Source organism: Delphinapterus leucas, chromosome 13 (genome assembly GCF_059928025.1).
Source record: "Delphinapterus leucas isolate spDelLeu-1000000601 "Yukka" chromosome 13, BTC_Dleu_Yukka2, whole genome shotgun sequence".
NCBI lineage: Eukaryota > Metazoa > Chordata > Mammalia > Artiodactyla > Monodontidae > Delphinapterus > Delphinapterus leucas.
In genome coordinates, this window is record NC_143141.1 from 8126625 (window position 1) to 8145383 (window position 18759).

The 18759-nt window shown below is 37.4% G+C and overlaps 1 non-coding gene across 1 annotated transcript; it reads left to right on the forward strand.

Moving 5' to 3' along the window:
* The first annotated feature begins 372 nt into the window (after positions 1–372).
* On the forward strand, positions 373–479 carry LOC115803368 (U6 spliceosomal RNA). Its single transcript, XR_004024049.1, has one exon. It is a non-coding gene; the product is annotated as a U6 spliceosomal RNA (small nuclear RNA).
* The last annotated feature ends 18280 nt before the right edge of the window (positions 480–18759 follow it).

Sequence of the window (18759 nt, forward strand, 5' to 3'; positions counted from 1 at the left end):
CTAAAAACCTGAGACTTCCTGGGGCACAGTGGTTAAGAATCCGCCTGCCAATGCAGGGGACATGGGTTCAATCCCTGGTCCAGGAAGATCCCACATGCTGCAGAGCAACTAAGCCCGTGTGCCACAACTGCTGAGCCTGTGCTCTAGAGCCCACGAGCTGCAACTACTGAGCCCCCGTGCCACAGCTACAGAAGCCTGTGTGCCTAGAGCCTGTGCTCCACAACAAGAGGAGCCACCACAATAAGAAGCCCACACACCACAATGAAGAGTAGCACCCACTTGCAGCAACTAGAGAAAGCCTGCATGCAGCAACGAAGACCCAATGCAGCCAAAAGAAAATAAATAAAAATAAATTTATTTAAAAAAAAAGAAGTGCTCGCTTCGGCAGCACATATACTAAAATTGGAATGATACAGAGAAGATTAGCATGGCCCCTGCGCAAGGATGACACGCAAATTCGTGAAGCATTCCATATTTAAAAAAAAAACAAAAAAGAAAACAAACAACCCAATTAAAAGATGGGTCAAACACCTGAACAGACACCTTACCCAAGAAGACATACAGATGGTAAATAAGCACACAAAAATATGTTCCACATCACATGGCATGAGGGAAACGCAAATTAAAGCAATGAGATACCATTAGACACCTATTAGAATGGCCAAAATCCAAAACACAGCACCAAATGCTGGCAAAGATGTAGAGCAAGAGGAACACTCTTTCATTGCTGGTAATAATACAAAAGGGTGCAGCCAGTTTGGAAGACAGTTTGGCAGTTTCTTACTAAGCTAAGCATACTCTTACCTTATGACCCAGAAATTGCACTCCTGGTATCTACCCAAATGAGTTGAAAACTTATTTCCACACAAAAGCCTGCACATGAACGGCTATAACACCTTTATTCATAATTGCTAAACTTGGAAGCAACCAAGATGTCTTCAGTAGGTGAATGGATAAATAAACTGTGGTATATTCAGACAATGGAATAGTATTTAGTGCTAAAATTAAATGAGCTATTAAGCCATGAAAAGACATGGAGGAAACTTAAATGCATGTTAGACAAAGTGAAAGAAACCAATCTGAAAAGGTTATATACTGTATGGTTTCAACTTTATATGACATTCTGGAAAAGGTAATATGCAGGCAATAAAAAGATGAGTGGTTGCCAGGGATTAAAGGGGAGGGAGGTATGAAAAGGTGAACCACAGAGGATTTTTAGGGCAGTGAAACTACAGATCTTCCTAGGCTTAACAACAGGGTTACATCCTGATAAGATATTTTCAGTTCATGGTGGGTTTAAGTCGAAAATGCATTTAATGAACCTAACCTATCTAACACCATAGCTTAGCCTAGCCGAACTTAAATGTGCTCAGGACACACATTAGTCTGCAGTTGGGCAAAATCATCCAACACAAAGCCTATTGTATAATAAAGTGTTGAGGGCTTCCCTGATGGCGCAGTGGTTGAGAGTCCTCCTGCCGATGCAGGGGACACGGGTTCGTGCCCCGGTCTGGGAAGATCCCACATACCACGGAGCGGCTGGGCCCGTGAGCCATGGCCTCCGAGCCTGCGTATCCAGAGCCTGTGCTCCACAACGGGAGAGGCCAAACAGTGAGAGGCCCCCGTACTGCAAAAAATAAATAAAGTGTTGACTCTTTCATATAATTTATTGAATACTGTACTGGAAGTGAAAAAAAGTGAATGATTGTATGGGTACAGATGGTTATAAGTGTATCAGTTGTTTACCCTAGTAATCATGTACTAACTGGAGCTGTGGCTCACTCCTGCTGCCCGGCAACACCAGAGAGTACTGGCCAACGTACCACTAGCCCAGGAAAAGATCAAAATTCAAAGCTCGGTTCCTACTGAATGCTTGTTTGCTTTTGCACCATTATAAAGTCAAAAAATCATTAAGTTGAACCATCATAAGCCAGGGACGTCAGTGTTCTGTATGATACTGTAATAGTGGTACATGTCATTATACCTGTATACATTATACATTTGTCCACATCCATAGAAAGAGCAACAGTAACAATGAACTCTAATGTAAACGATGGACTTTGGGTGATAATGATGTGTCAAGGCAGGTAGGTGATCAACTGTAACAAATATGCCACTCTGGTTGGGAATGTTGATAATGGGAGTGGCTATGCGTGAGTAGGAGCATGGAATATACGAGAAATCTCTGCACTTTACACTAAATTTTCCTGTGAACCTAAAACTGCTCTTAAAAACGTATATTTTTTTAAAAAGGGAAAATCTCACATTAATAAGCTAACTTTACATCTTAAGGAAGTCAGAAAGAAAGACAAGCTAAACCCAAATATAGCAGAAGGAACTAATAAAGATTAAAGCAGAGACAAATAAAATAGAAATTTTTTTAAAATAGAATTGATGATACCAAAAATGGTTCTTTGAGACTATTAACCAATTTGGCAAACTGTTAGCTAGATTGAGAAAGAGAGAAAAGATGAAAATAACTAATATCAGAAATGAAAGTGGGGATATTACTACTGACCTTACAGAATTAGGAAGGATTGTAAGATAATATTATGAACAATTATACACCAACAAATTAGATAACCTGGAAGAAATAGACAAATTCCTAGGAAATGCACAACTTACCAAACCACCTCAATAAGATATAGAAAATTTGAACATACCTTTATTGAGTAAAGAGGTTGAATTAGTAATAAAAAGCCTTCCAGGAAAGAAAATCCAAGACCATGTGGCTTTGCTGGTGAATTCTACCAAACGTTTAAAGAAGTAACACTAGTCCTTAACAAACTCTTCCAAAAAAAGAAGAGGAGGAAACAATTTCTAATGTATTCTATTAGAGATCATATTACCCTAATACCAAAGCCAGACAAAGGTACCTAAAGTACAAAAAAAATTGCAGACCAGTTGCAAAATCCTCAATAAAATACTAGTACATGGAATTGAACCACATATCAAAAGGATTATACACCATGACCAAGTAGGATTTATTCCAGGATGCAAGGACGGCTCAACATAAGAAAATCAATATAATACACCACAGTAATAGAACAAAGGAAAAAACTCACATGATCATCTTGATGCTGAAAAAGCTTTTGAAAATATCTAACATCCTTGCAGGATAATAACACTCAGAAAACTAGGAATAGAAGGGAACTTCCTCATTATGATTCATGTAAAACCTCAAAGCTAACGTCATATTCAATGGTAAAATTTTCTCCCCTAATAGCAGGAACAAGACAAGGAAGTCCACTTTCTCATCACTGCTATTCAACATTGTACTGGATGCTCTTGCCAGAGCAATTTGGCAAGAAAAAGGAAAGGCATCCAAACTGGAAAGGAAGAATCAATCTACCTCTCTTTACAGATGATATGCTCCTATAAATGGAATATCCCAAAGAATACACAAATAGAAAAAACCTACTACTAGAATAAATGAATTCAGCCAAGTTGCAGTTTACAAAACAAACACACAAACTCAGTTGTGTGTTGACAATATACTAGCAAGGAACAATCAGTAAAGCAATTAAGAAAATAATGCCATTTACAATAGCATCCAAAGAATAAAATACCAGGAATAAATTTATCCAAGGAAATGAGATACTTGTACACTGAAAACTATGCAACGTCACTGAAGTAAATTGATATTTATTTAAAAAATTGAAATACATCTCAAGTTCATGAATTATAATATACAATATTGTTAAGATGGCAATACTATCAAAAGCAATCTAGAGATTCAATATAATCCCTATAAAAATTCCAATGACCTTTTTTGCAAAAATGGAAAAAACCAATTCAAATTCACATGAAATTACAACTCAACAACAAAAGGCAAACAACCAATTTATAAATGGGCAAAGGACTTGAATAGATATTTCCTCAAAGAAGATACACAAATAGCCAACAAGCACATTAAATATGTTCACCATCATTAGCCATTAGGGAAATGTAAATCAAAATCACAATGAGATACCACTTCATACCCACTAGAATGACTATAATTAAAATTAAAAGAGAACAAGTGCTAGGATGTGTGTGGATTGAAACCCTTGTAAATCACTGATGAAATGTGAAATGTAAAATGGTGTAGCTGCCATGGAAAACAGTTTGTTGGTTCCTCAAAGCATTAAACATAGAAATACCGTATGACCCAGCAATTGAACTCTTAAGTATATTCCCCAAATAATTTAAAACAGCTATGCAAACAAATGTAAATGCATGTTCATAGCAGTATTATTCATTACAGCCAAAAGGTGGAAACAACCCAAATGTCCATCACTGGATGAATGGATAAACAAGTTGCGATACATGCATACAATGCAATATTACTCAGACACAAGAAAAGAATGAAGTACTAACACATGCAACAACGTGGATGAACCTCAAAAGCATTATTCTAAGTGAAAGAAGACAAACACAAAGCTACATATTTTATGATTCCATTTATATGAAGTATCCAGGATAGGTAAATCCATAGAGCAGATTGGTAGTTGTGAGATGGTGGAAAAAGAGACCCTTATCTACCATTTGTTTTTCTTTTTTTTCTTGTATCTTTTGAAACTCTGTGTTGAATCCTTTTTGACAATTTTTTTTTTTACTTTTTAAAAATTGAATCATTACTGAACAAAAAATATATATAATGAAAAGGAACTATACTGGAAAACCCACTGTGATTGGGACAGAAGCTGAATATTAGGGGATTTTAGGAATAAAATGAGACAGAAGGGGAAAAGTAAGGGATATGAATAATTTTAGAAAAACTTAGAAGGGACAGGAAAGCCACTCTTCAGGTTGTCAGTAGCAGGCTGGACTGTTTTCGTTGATGAGAATCTGAGGTACCCTGCAGAAGTCAGGACAGCCTCTAACATGGACTCTGTTTTCCCCACCACTTAGCTACATAGCTTGAACATTTTCCCATATCAGTACATACAGAGCTACCTCTCTCTTTAATGAATGCAAAGTATTCTATTGTACAGATGTTTCGTATGAAAATGTTTCCTAATCAGGCACATGTGAAAGAGAAAACCCTCTGGACTCTCCTCTCTCTTTTTTTTTTTTTAATATTTATTTATATATTTGGTTGCACCAGGTCTTAGTTGCAGCAGGTGTGCTCCTTAGTTGCGGCTTGTGGGCTCCTTAGTTGTGGCATGTGAACTCTTAGTTGCAGCATGCATGTGGGATCTAGTTCCCTGACCAGGGATTGAACTCGGGTCCCCTGCATTGGGAACACAGAGTCTTAACCACTGTGCCACCAGGGAAGTCCTGTGGACTCCCCTTTCTTTTTAACACACCCCCAAATCTTTATTTTATGAAGGACTTGCCCTGTGTCATCAGTTCCACAAGAAATAAAATGTGGACTGCTCTGGGCCAGCAACCTCAGCAATGTTCTTTTTTTTTCTCTTTCATAAAAGAAGAGGAAACCAAATCTCTAAATGAGATCTCCAAGTAAAAACAAACAATATTGAGCAAAGTACCAGATATTCTGAGCTCATAAAATGTAAAGCACAGATTACACATTATGAAATAGCCTTGAGAGCTATCTTAACTTTTTAATTGTCTGATAAAAAACATGACTGAATATACCATTCCCACTGAGAAGTCAGAGGCTGGGAATGAAAATCCCCACTGACTGCACTCAGGACTTCAGCAGGAAGTCTGCCCATGAGCCTTTGGGAGGGTCACCTGAAGATCTTTCCACTGGGCCCGCAGGCACCCCCCAGTGCCCTGAGTGCTAAACCCACACTTCCCCCCTCCCCCAAGTCTGAAGGTGACTCTTTGTGTGTGTTTCTGAGTGCAATGGCCAGAGTGTTCTCAGAAAAATCAGACCAGAGTCTGTTGGCAAGAGAGAAACCACAAACTTGAGTGGTAGTGCCACTTTGTGGCAAACAAAGAGGTTTCCAAAGGTCAACCTGATGAGTTGTAAGAACCAGCAAAGGCATGAAAGCTTAAAAATTCCAACACAAGAGGGAATAAGGAGTGTGGACCAGATGTACCCATACAAGGTCAGAGAAAATCTAGATATAACAGGACCAATGAACCCACCTGAAGGCAACTGGTAAAGATTTGAGGGGTTCCACTACTTCAGTGCAAAAGCCACAATGCAAACCTCCAAGGAACATGAGAAATATCATCACCAAAAGAAAACAATCCTCCAAAAACTGAATTCAATGACATGGAATTTTGAGATCTAGCTGATAAAGAGTTTGAAATAGCAGTTTTGAGGAAACTCAAGTGAACTACAAAAAAATGCAGAAAGACAACTCAATGAAATGAGGAAAACACATGAAAAATGAGAAATTTAACAAAGAGATAGAAATCATAAAAAAGGACCAAACAAATTCTGGAGCTGAAGAATTCAATGAATAAAATGAGAAATGCAATATAAAATATCTACAGCAAAGTAGACCAAATGGAAGGTAGAATAAGTGAGCTAGAGGATAGGAATTTTGAAATAATGCAGTTAGGGGAGAACAAAGAAAAAAGAATGAAGAAGAATGAAGAAAGCCTACATGATCCATGGGAATCCATCAAATGTACAAATATTAAAATAATTAGTATTTCAGAGGGAGAAAGTGGTAAAAAGTTTAATAGCTGAAAAATTCTCAAACTTTGGAAAGACTTGGGCATCCAATTCATGAAGCTAATAGATCACCCTATTTTTTCAATGAAAAAAAAAAGTACTTCTGTAAGATACACTATAATGAAAATGTCAAATATCAGAGAGAATCTTAAAAGCAGCCAGAAGGAAAAAAAGATTATAACTTACAAGGAACCCCCCATTAGGCTATCAGTGTATTTCTCAAAAGAAACCCTACAGACCAGGAGAGAGTGAAAATGGCATATTCAAAATGTTGGAAGAAAAAATTTCCAACCAAGATAATTTATCCAAAGTTACACTTCAGACATGAAGGAAAAAATAAAGGCTTTTCTAGATAAACAAAAACTGAGGGAGTTATCACCACTAGACCTGCCTTGCAAGAAATGCCGAAAGGAATTATTCAAACTGAAATGAAAAGATGCTAATTAGTGACATGAAAACATATGAAAGTATACAGAACACTGGTGGATATACAGTCATATTTAGAAAACTCTAATTCTGTAATAAGGTGGTATGTTAACCAGTTACCTATAGTACAAAGATTATACGAAAAGATTATTTTAAAATATATAGTTATATATTTTTGTAGCTGTATCTACTATAATTTGTTAATGAACATAAAATATACAAAGAGGTAAATTGTGATGTCAAAAATGTAAAGGGAGGGAGTAAAATTTTGGAACTCCTGTGTGTGATTGAAGTTAAGTTGCTATCAGCTTAAAATGAACTGCTTTATTTATGTTTTACGTAAGCCTCATGGTAACCACAAAGCAAAAACCTATAGGAGATTCACAAAAGATAAAGAAAGGGGAAACAGAGCATATCACCATGGAATGACCAGTTGACAAAAGTAGGCAGAAACAAGAAAAAAAAATACATTGGAACTACAAAACTGTGAGAAGTTATTAAGATGGCATTAGTAAGTCCTTACACATCAATAATTACTCTAAGTGTAAGTGGATTGAATTCACCCATCAGAAAGGTACAGAGTGGCTGGATGGATTTTAAAAAATATATGACCCAACCATAAGCTGCCTATAAGAGACTCACTTCAGGGTTAAGGACACACATAGGATCAAAATGAAGAGACAGTAAAAAGTATTCCATGCAAGTGGAAACCAAAAGAAAGCAGGGGTAGCTATCTACCCCTCTATCACACAAAATAGACTTTAAGCCAAAAGAGGTAATAAGAGATAAAGAAGGTGATCATATATGATAAAAGGGTCAATTCATCAAGAAGATCATAAATATATATGCACCCAACATTGGAGCATCTAAATATATTAATCAAATACTGACAGATCAGACAGGAAAAACAGACAATACAATAATAGCAGCAGACTTCAATACCCCACTCTCAGCAATGGAAAGATAATCCAGACAGAAAGAAAACATTGGACTGGACTCATATATTAGATGAAATGGACCTACAAAACATTTATAGAACATTCCATCCAACAGTAGCAGAATACATATTCTACTAAAGAGCACAAGAAATATTCTCCAGGATAGATCATATGACAGGTTACAAAACAAATACTAGCAACCTTAAGAAGATTAAAATTATACCATCTTTTCAAACCACAATGGATGAAACTAGAAATAAAAAACAAGAGGACAACTGGAATGTTTATAAGCATGTGGAAACAACACATTCCTGAACAAGAAATGGGTCATAAAGAAAAAAAAAATCTCAAAACAAATGAAAATGACAACACAACACATCAAAATCTATGGGATGTTACAAAAGCAGTTCTGAGAGAATTTTATAGTAATAAATGCATATATTAAGAAGATAGGAAGCTCTCAAATAAACAGCCTAACTTCACACTTCAAGGAACTAGAAAAAGAACAAGGAAGCCCAAAGTTAGCAGAAGGAAGGAAATAAAGATCAGAGTGGAAAATAATGAAATAGAGAACAGAAAAGATTAACAAAACTAAGAACTCAGTTTTTGATAAGAAAAATGAAACTGACAAACTTTTAACTAGACTAAGAGACTATCATGAATACTTACATGCCAACAAATTGGGTACCTAGAAGAAACAGATAAATTTCTAGATACATACAGCCAAGACAATCAGGAAATAGAAAATCTGAACAGACCAATAATGCAAGTAAGGCAATTGAATCAGTAATCAAGAGCCGTCCAACACAGACAAATATAGGACCAAATAGCTCTACTGGTGAATTCTACCAAACATATAAAGGAGAATTAATGCCAGTCCTACTCAAACTTTCAAAAAATAAAATCAAAGAAGAATCATTTCCAAACTCATTTTATGAAGCTACCATTACCCTGATACCAAAGCCAGATAAGGACACTACAAGAAAAAACTACAAACCAATATCCCTTATAAATATACATGCAAAAATTCTCAACAAAATATTAAGAAATCTAATTCAACAACACATTAAAAGGGTGATACACCATGACCAAGTGGGATTTATCCCTGGGATGCAAGGATGGTTCAACATATGTAAATCAATAAATGTGATACACCACATTAATAAAATGAAAGATAAAAATCATGATCATCTCAATTGATGCAGAAAAAGCATTCAACAAAATACATTTTTTCAAGATAAAATCTCCACAAATTATTTATAGAGGGTATGTACCTCAACATAATAAAGGCCATATATGACAAGCCAACAGCCAATATCATGATCAGTGGTGGAAGATTGAAAGTTTTTCCTGTGAGATCAGGGACAAGACAAGGATGCTCACACTCACCACTTTTATTCAACACAGTACTAGAAGTCCCAGCTAAAGCAATTATGCAAGAAATAAAAAGGCATTCATTGAAAAAGGAAGTGCCGAGATTGGTTCAAGATGGCGGATTAGGACGTGCTCTCATTCCCTCCTGTGAGAGCACCGGAATCACAACTAACTGCTGAACAATCATCAACAGGAAGACACTGGAACTCACTAAAAAAGATACGCCACATCCAAAGACAAAGGAGAAGCCACAATGAGACGGTAGGAGGGGCACAATCACAATCAAATCAAATCCCATAACTGCTGGGTGGGTGACTCACAAACTGGAGAAAATTTATACCACAGAAGTCCACCCACTGGAGTGAAGGTTCTGAGCCCCACATCAGGCTTCCCAACCTAGGGATCCAGCAACGGGAGGAGGAATTCCTAGAGAATCAGACTTTGAAGGCTAGTGAGATTTGATTGCAGGACTTTGACAGGACTGGGGGAAACAGAGATTCCACTCTTGAGGGGCACACACAAAGTAGTGTGTGCATCGGGACCCAGGGGAAGGAGCAGTGACCCCATAGGAGACTGAGCCAGACCTGCCTGCTACTGTTGGAGGGTCTCCTGCAGAGGCGGGAAGTGGCTGTGTCCCACAGTGAGGACAAGGACACTGGAAGCAAAAGTTCTGGGAAGTACTCCTTGGTGTGAGCCCTCCCAGTGTCTGCCATTAGCTCCACCAAACAGGCTGGGTAGGCTCCAGTGTTGGGTCACTTCAGGCCAAACAACAAACAGGGAGGGAACTCAGCCCTGCCCATCAGCAGACAAGTGGATTAAAGTTTTACTGAGCTCTGCCCACAAGAACAACAGCCAGCTCTACCCACCACCAGTCACTGCCATCAGGAAACTTGCACAAACCTCTTAGATAGCCTCATCCACCAGAGGGCAGACAGGAGAAGCAAGAAGAACTACAATCCTGCAGGCTGTGAAACGAAAACCACATTCACAGAAAGACAGACAAAATGAAAAGGCAGAGGGCTATGTACCAGATGAAGGAACAAGATAAAACCCCAGAAAAACAACTAAATGAAGTGGAGATAGGCAACCTTCCAGAAAAAGAATTCAGCATAATGACAGTGAAGATGATTCAGGACCTTGGAAAAAGAATGGAGGCAAAGAGCGAGAAGAAGCAAGAAATGTTTAACAAAAACCTAGAAGAATTAAAGAACAGACAAACATAGATGAACAATACAATAAATAAAATGAAAACTACACTAGAAGGAATCAATAGCAGAATAACTGAGGCAGAAGAACGGATAAGTGACCTGGAAGACAGAATGGTGGAATTCACTGCTGTGGAACAGAATAAAGAAAAGACAATGAAAAGAAATGAAGACAGCCTAAGAGACCTCTGAGACAACATTAAACGCAACAACAGTTGCATTATAGGGGTCCCAGAAGGAGAAGAGAGAGAGAAAAGACCCGAGAAAATATTTGAAGAAATTATAGTCAAAAACTTGCCTAACATGGGAAAGGAAATAGCCACCGAAGTCCAGGAAGCACAGAGAGTCCCATACAGGATAAACCCAAGCAGAAACACGTGGAGGCACACAGTAATCAAATTGGCAAAAATTAAAGACAAAGAAAAATTATTGAAAGCAGCAGGGAAAAACAACAAATAACATACAAGGGAACTTCCATAAGGTTAACAGCTGATTTCTCAGCAGAAACTCTACAAGCCAGAAGGGAGAGGCATGACATATTTAAAGGGATGAAAGGGAAGAACCTGTTACAACCAAGATTACTCTACCCGGCAAGGATCTCATTCAGACTTGATGGAGAAATCAAAAGCTTTACAGACAAGCAAAAGCTGAGAGAATTCAGCACCACCAAACCAGCTCTACAACAAATGCTAAAGGAACTTCTCTAAGTGGGAAACACAAGAGAAGAAAAGGACCTACAAAAACAAACCCCAGGGCTTCCCTGGTGGTGCAGTGGTTGAGAGTCCACCTGCTGATGCAGGGGACATGGGTTCATGCCCTGGTCCAGGAAGATCCCACATGCGGTGGAGCGGCCGGGCCCGTGAGCCATGGCTGCTGAGCCTGCGCGTCTGGAGCCTGTGCTCCGCAACGGGAGAGGCCACAACAGTGAGAGGCCCGCGTACTGCAAAAAAACAAAACAAAAAACCCCCAAAACAATTAAGAAAATGGTAATAGGAATATACATATTGATAATTACCTTAAATGTGAATGGATTAAATGCTCCAACCAAAAGACACAGGCTTGCTGAATGGATACAAAAACAAGACCCATATATATGCTGCCTACAAGAGATCAAATTCAGACCTAGGGACACATACAGACTGAAAGTGAGGGGATGGAAAAAGATATTCCATGCAAATGGAAATCAAAAGAAAGCTGGAGTAGCAATACGCATATCAGATAAATGGGACTTTAAAATAAAGGATGCTACAAGAGACAAGGAAGGACATTACATAATGATCAAGGGATCAATCCAAGAAGAAGATATAACAATTATAAATATATATGCACCCAACATAGGAGCACCTCAATACATAAGGCAACTGCTAACAGCTATAAAAGAGGAAATCGACAGTAACACAATAATAGTGGGGGACTTTTAACACCTCACACCAATCGACAGATCATCCAAACATAAAATTAAAAAGGAAACACAAGCTTTAAATGTCACAATAGACCAGATAGATTTAATTGATATTTATAGGACATTCCATCCAAAAACAGCAGATTACACTTTCTTCTCAAGTGCACATGGAACATTCTCCAGGACAGATCACATCTTGGGTCACAAATCAAGCCTCAGTAAATTTAAGAAGATTGAAATCATATCAAGCATCTTTTCTGACCACAACATTATGAGATTAGAAAACAATTACAGGGAAAAAAACGTAAAAAACACACACACATGGAGGCTAAACAATACATTACTAAATAACCAAGAGATCACTGAAGAAATCAAAGAGGAAATCAAAAAATACCTAGACTTTGTTATAAAGCAGAAACTAACACACCATTGTAAAGCAATTATACTCCAATAAAGATGTTAAAAAAATACCTAGAAACAAATGACAATGAAAATACAACGATCGAAAACCTATGGGGTGCAGCAAAAGCAATTCTAAGAGGGAAGCTTATAGCAATACAAGCCTACATCAAGAAACAGGAAAAATCTCAAATAAACAAGCTAACCTTACACCTAAAGAAACTAGAGAAAGAAGAACAAACAAAACCCAAAGTTAGCAGAAGGAAAGAAATCATAAAGATCAGAGCAGAAATAAATGAAATAGAAACTAAGAAAACAATAGCAAAGATCAATAAAACTAAAAGCTGGTTCTCTGAGAAGATAAACAAAATTGATAAAACATTAGCCAGACTCATCAAGAAAAAGAGGGAGAGGACTCAAATCAATAAAATTAGAAATGAAAAAGGAGAAGTTACAACAGACACTGCAGAAATACAAAGCATCCTAAGAGACTACTACAAGCAACTGTATGCCAATAAAATGAACAATCTGGAAGAAATGGACAAATTCTTAGAAAGGTATAGCCTTTTAAGACTGAACCAGGAAGCAATAGAAAATATATACAGACCAATCACAAGTAATGAAATTGAAACTGTGATTAAAAATCTCCCAACAGGTCTTCCCTGGTGGCACTGTGGTTAAGAATCCTCCTGCCAATGCAGGGGACACGGATTCTCGCCCTGGTCCGGGAAGATCCCACATGCTGCGGAACAGCTAAGCCCGTGCACCGCAACTACTGAGCCTGCGCTCTAGAGCCTGTGAGCCACAAATGCTGAAGCCTGCGAGCCACAACTACTGAAGCCCACGTGCCTAGAGCCCATGATCCACAACAAGATAAGCCACTGCAGTGAGAAGCACGTGCACTGCAACGAAGAGTAGCCCCAGCTCGCCGCAACTAGAGAAAGCCCACACACAACAACAAAGACCCAATACAGCCAAAAATAATAAATAAATAAAATACATAAATTAAAAAAAATCTTCCAACAAACAAAAGTCCAGGACCAGATGGCTTCACAGGTGAATTCTATCAAACATTTAGAGAAGAGCTAACACACATCCTTCTCAAACTCTTCCAAAAAATTGCAGAGGAAGGAACACTCCCAAACTCATTCCATGAGGCCACCATAACCGATACTAAAGCCAGACAAAGATACCACAAAAAAAAGAAAATTACAGACCAATACCACCGATGAATATAGATGCAAATATCCTGAACAAAATACTAGCAAACAGAATCCAAAAACACATTAAAAGGATCATACACCATGATCAAGTGGGATTTATTCCAAGGATGCAAGGATTCTTCAATATACACAAATCAATCAATGTGATACACCATATTAACAAATTGAAGAATAAAAACCATATGATCATCTCAATAGATGCAGAAAAAGCTTCTGACAAAATTCAACATCGACTTATCATAAAAACTCCCCAGAAAGTGGGCATACAGGGAACCTACCTCAACATAATAAAGGCCATATATGACAAACCCACAGCAAACATCATTCTCAATGGTGAAAAACTGAAAGCATTTTCTCTAAGATCAGGAACAAGACGAGGATGTCCACTCTCACCACTGTTATTCAACATAGTTTTGGAAGTCCTAGCCATGGCAATCAGAGAAGAAAAAGAAATAAAAGGAATACATATTAGAAAAGAAGAAGTAAAACTGTCACTGTTCACAGATGACATGATATTATACATAGAGAATCCTAAAGATGCTACTAGAGCTAATCAATGAATTAGGTAAAGTTGCAGGATACAAAATTAATGCACAGAAATCTCTTGCATTCCTATACACCAATGATGAAAAATCTGGAAGATAAATTAAGGAAACACTCCCATTTACCACTGCAACAAAAAGAATAAAATACCTAGAAGTAAACCTACCTTGTGAGACAAAAGACCTGTTTGCAGAAAATGAAAAGACACTGATGAAAGAAATCAAAGATGTTACAAACAGATGGAGAGATATACCATGTTCTTGGTTTGGAAGAATCAATACTGTGAAAATGACTATACTACCCAAAGTAATCTACAGATTCAATGCAATCCCTATCAAATTACCAATGGCATTTTTCACAGAACTAGAACAAAAAATTTTAAAATTTGTATGGAGACACAAGAGACCCTGAAGAGCCAAAGCAGTTTTGAGAAAGAAAAATGGAGCTGGAGGAATCAGACTCCCTGACTTCAGACTATACTACAAAGCTACAGTAATCAAGATGATATGGTACTGGCAAAGAAACAGAAATATAGATCAATGGAACAGGATAGAAAGCCCAGAGATAACCTCACGCACCTATGGTCAACTAATCCATGACAAAGGAGGCAAGGATATACAATGGAGAGAAGACAGTCTCTTCAGTAAGTGGTGCTGGGAAAACTGGACAGCTACCATGTACAAGAATGAAATTAGAACACTCCATAACACCATACATAAAAATAAACTCAAAATGGATTAGAGACCTAAATGTAAGACCAGACACTATAAAACTCTTAGAGGAAAACATAGGAAGAACACTCTGACATAAATCACAGCAAGATCTTCTTTGATCCACCTCCCAGAGTAATGGAAATAAAAACAAAAATAAACAAATGGGACCTAATGAAACTTAAAAGCTTTTGCAAAGCAAAGAAAACTACAAACAAGACAAAAAGACAACCCTCAGAATGGGAGAAAATATTTGCAAATGAATCAAGGGACAAAGGATTAATCTCCAAAATATATAAACAGCTCATGCAGCTCAATATTAAAAAAACAAACAACCCAATCCAAAAATGGGCAGAAGACTTAAACAGACATTTCTCCAAAGAGGACATAGAGATGGCCAAGAAGCACATGGAAAACTGCTCAATATCACTAATTATTAGAGAAATGCAAATCAAAACTACAACGAGGTATCACCTCACACCAGTTAGAATGGGCATCATCAGAAAATCTACAAAGAACAAATGCTGTAGAGGGTGTGGAGAAAAGGGAACACTCTTGCACTGTTGGTGGGAATGTAAATTGATACAGCCACTATGGAGAACAGTATGGAGGTTCCTTAAAAAACTAAAAATAGAATTACCATATGATCCAGCAATCCCCCTACTGGGCATATACCCAGAGAAAACCATAATTCAAAAAGACACATGCACCCCAGTGTTCATTGCAGCACCATTTACAATAGCCAGGTCATGGAAGCAACCTAAATGCCCATCAAGAGATGAATGGATATAGAAGATGTGGTACATATATACAATGGAATATTACTCAGCCATAAAAAGGAACGAAATTGGGTCATTTATAGAGACGTGGATGAATCTAGAGACTGTCATACAGAGTGAAGTAAGTCAGAAGGAGGAAAAGAAATATCGTATATTAATGCATATAGGCAGAACCTAGAAAATTTGTACAAATGAACTGGTTTGCAGGGCAGAAATTGAGACACAGATGTAGAGAACAACCATATGGACACCAAGGAGGGAAAGCGGGGCCAGGGGGGTGGTGGTGATAGTGGGATGAATTGTGATATTGGGATTGACATATATACTCTAACATGTATAAAATGGATAACTAATAAGAACCTGCTATATAAAAAAATAAAATAAAATTCAAATATTCCTAAAAGAAAAGAAAAAGGAAGAAGAAAAATTGTCAATATTTATAGATGATATGTATTACCTCTTACAAAGAAAATTCTGGGACTTCCCTGGCAGTCCAGTGGTTAACAATTCATGTTTCCACTGCAGGGGGCACTGGTTCGATCCCTGGTTGGGGAATCAAGATCCCGTATCCTGCAGTGTTGCCAAAAAAAAAAAATCCTGAAGAGTCAACCAAAAAACTGTTGGAACTATATGAAATCAGTAACATTGCAGGATACAAAACAAAGAAAAAAAAAACCCAACATACAGAGATCAGTTATGTTTCCTCTGATAAAGGAAATCAAAGATTATTCAAAGAATGGAAAGATATCCCATGCTCTTGGATTGGAAGAATTAATATAGTTAAAATGGCATACTACCCAAAGCAATCTACAGATTTTTTTAAAACATCTTTATTGGAGTATAATTGCTTTACAATGGTGTGTCAGTTTCTGCTTTATAACAAAGTGAATCAGTTATACATAGCAATCTACAGATTTAATGTGATCCTTATCAAGTTACCCATGACATTTTTCACAGAACTAGATCAAATAATCCTAGCATTTATATAAAACCACAAAACACCCAGAATTGCCAAAGCAATCCTGAGGAAAAAAGGATAAAGTCTGGAGGCATAACCCTTCCAGACTTCAGAGTAATCAAGGCAGCACGGCATTGGCACAAGAGCAGACATACAGATCAATGGAACAGAATAGAGAGCCCAGAAATAAACCCAAACACCTATGGTCAATTAATCTTCGACAAAGGAGGCAAGAATATACAGTGGAGAAAAGACAGTCTCTTCAGCAAGTGGTGTTGGGAAAGCTGGACAGTCACATGTAAATCAATGAAGTTAGAATACTCCCTCACACCATACACAAAAATAAACTCAAAATGGCTTAAATATAAGACGTGACACCATAAAACTCCTAGACGAGAACATATGCAAAACATTCTTTGACATAAATCATAGCAATATATTCTTAGGTCCATCTACCAAGGCAGAAGAAATAAAAGAAAAAATAAACAAATGGGACCTAATCAAACTTAGAAGCTTTTGCACAGCAAAGGAAACAAACAAAAGGATAATCTATGAACTGGGAGAAAATATTTGCAAACAATACAACTGACAAGGACTTAATTTCCAAAATACACAAATAGCTCACACAACTCAATATCAAAAAACCAGGGCTTCCCTGGTGGCACAGTGGTTGAGAGTCCGCCTGCCGATGCAGGGGACGCGGGTTCGTGCCCCGGTCCGGGAAGATCCCACATGCCGCGGAGCGGCTGGGCCCGTGAGCCATGGCCACTGAGCCTGCGCGTCCGGAGCCTGTGCTCCGCAACAGGAGAGGCCACAACAGTGAGAGGCCCGCATACCGCAAAACAAACAAACAAACAAAAAAACCCAAAGAACCCAATCAAAAAATGGGCAGAAGACCTCAATAGACATTTCTCCAAAGAAGACATACAGATAGCCAACAAGCACATAAAAAGATGCTTAATATCTCTAATTATTAGAGAAATGCACATCAAAACTACAGTGAGGTATCACCTCACACCAGTCAGAATGGCCATCATCAAAAAGTCTACAAATAATAAATGCTAGAGAAAAGGAAACCCTCCTACACTGTTGGTGGGAATGTAAATTGGTGCAGCCACTGTGGAAAACAGTATGGAGGTTCCGTAAAACACTAAAAATAGAGTTAACATATGATCCAGGAATCTCAGTCCTGTGCATAAATCCAGAGAAAACTATACTTTGAAAAGATACATGTACCCCAGTGTTCATAGCAGCACTATTTATAATAGCCAAGACAAGGAAGCAACCTAAATGTCCATCAACAGATGAATGAATAAAGAAGATGTGGTGTATATATATACAATAGAATATTACTCAGACATAAAAAAATGAAATAATGCCATTTGCAGCAACATGGATGGACCTAGAGATTATTATACTAAGTGAATTCAGACAGAGAAAGACAAATATTATATGAGATCACTTATATGTGGAATCTAAAAAAAAAAACAGTACAAATGAACTTATTTATGAAGCAGAAACAGACTCACAGACATGGAAAACAAACTTATGGTTACCAAAGGGGAAGGGGGGGAGGGAAAAATTAAGAAGATGGGATTAACAGATACACACCACCATAAATAAATAGATAAACAAGTATTTACTGTGTAGAACAGGGAACTGTATTCAACATCTTGTAATAACCTAGAATGGAGATGAATCGAAAAAATATACACACACATATATGCATCTCTCTCTCTCTATAAATAAAACAAAATCACTTTGCTGTACACCTGAAACTAACACAATATTGTAAATCAACTATACTTCAATAAATAATATTTAAAAATCACTTACGTTTCTATATACTAACAATGAAATATGTGAATAAGAAATAAAAAAAAATTATCCCAGTTACAACAGTATCAAAAACAATACCGAGGAATAAATTTAAGGAAATGAAAGAGCTGGACAGAAAAACCCAAGACTTTGATAAAAGAAATGGAAGACAGTGTGAAAAATGAAAAGAGATACTATGTTCATGGATCAGAAGAAATAATATTGTTAAAGTGTCCATACCACCCAAAACCATCTATAGATTTAATGCAATTCTATCAAAATTCCAATGGCATATTTCACAAAAATACAAACAACAATCTTAAAATTTTCATGGAACCACATAAGACTCTGAACAGCCAAAGCAACCCTGAGAAAGAAGAAAACTGGAGGTATCACGCTTCCTT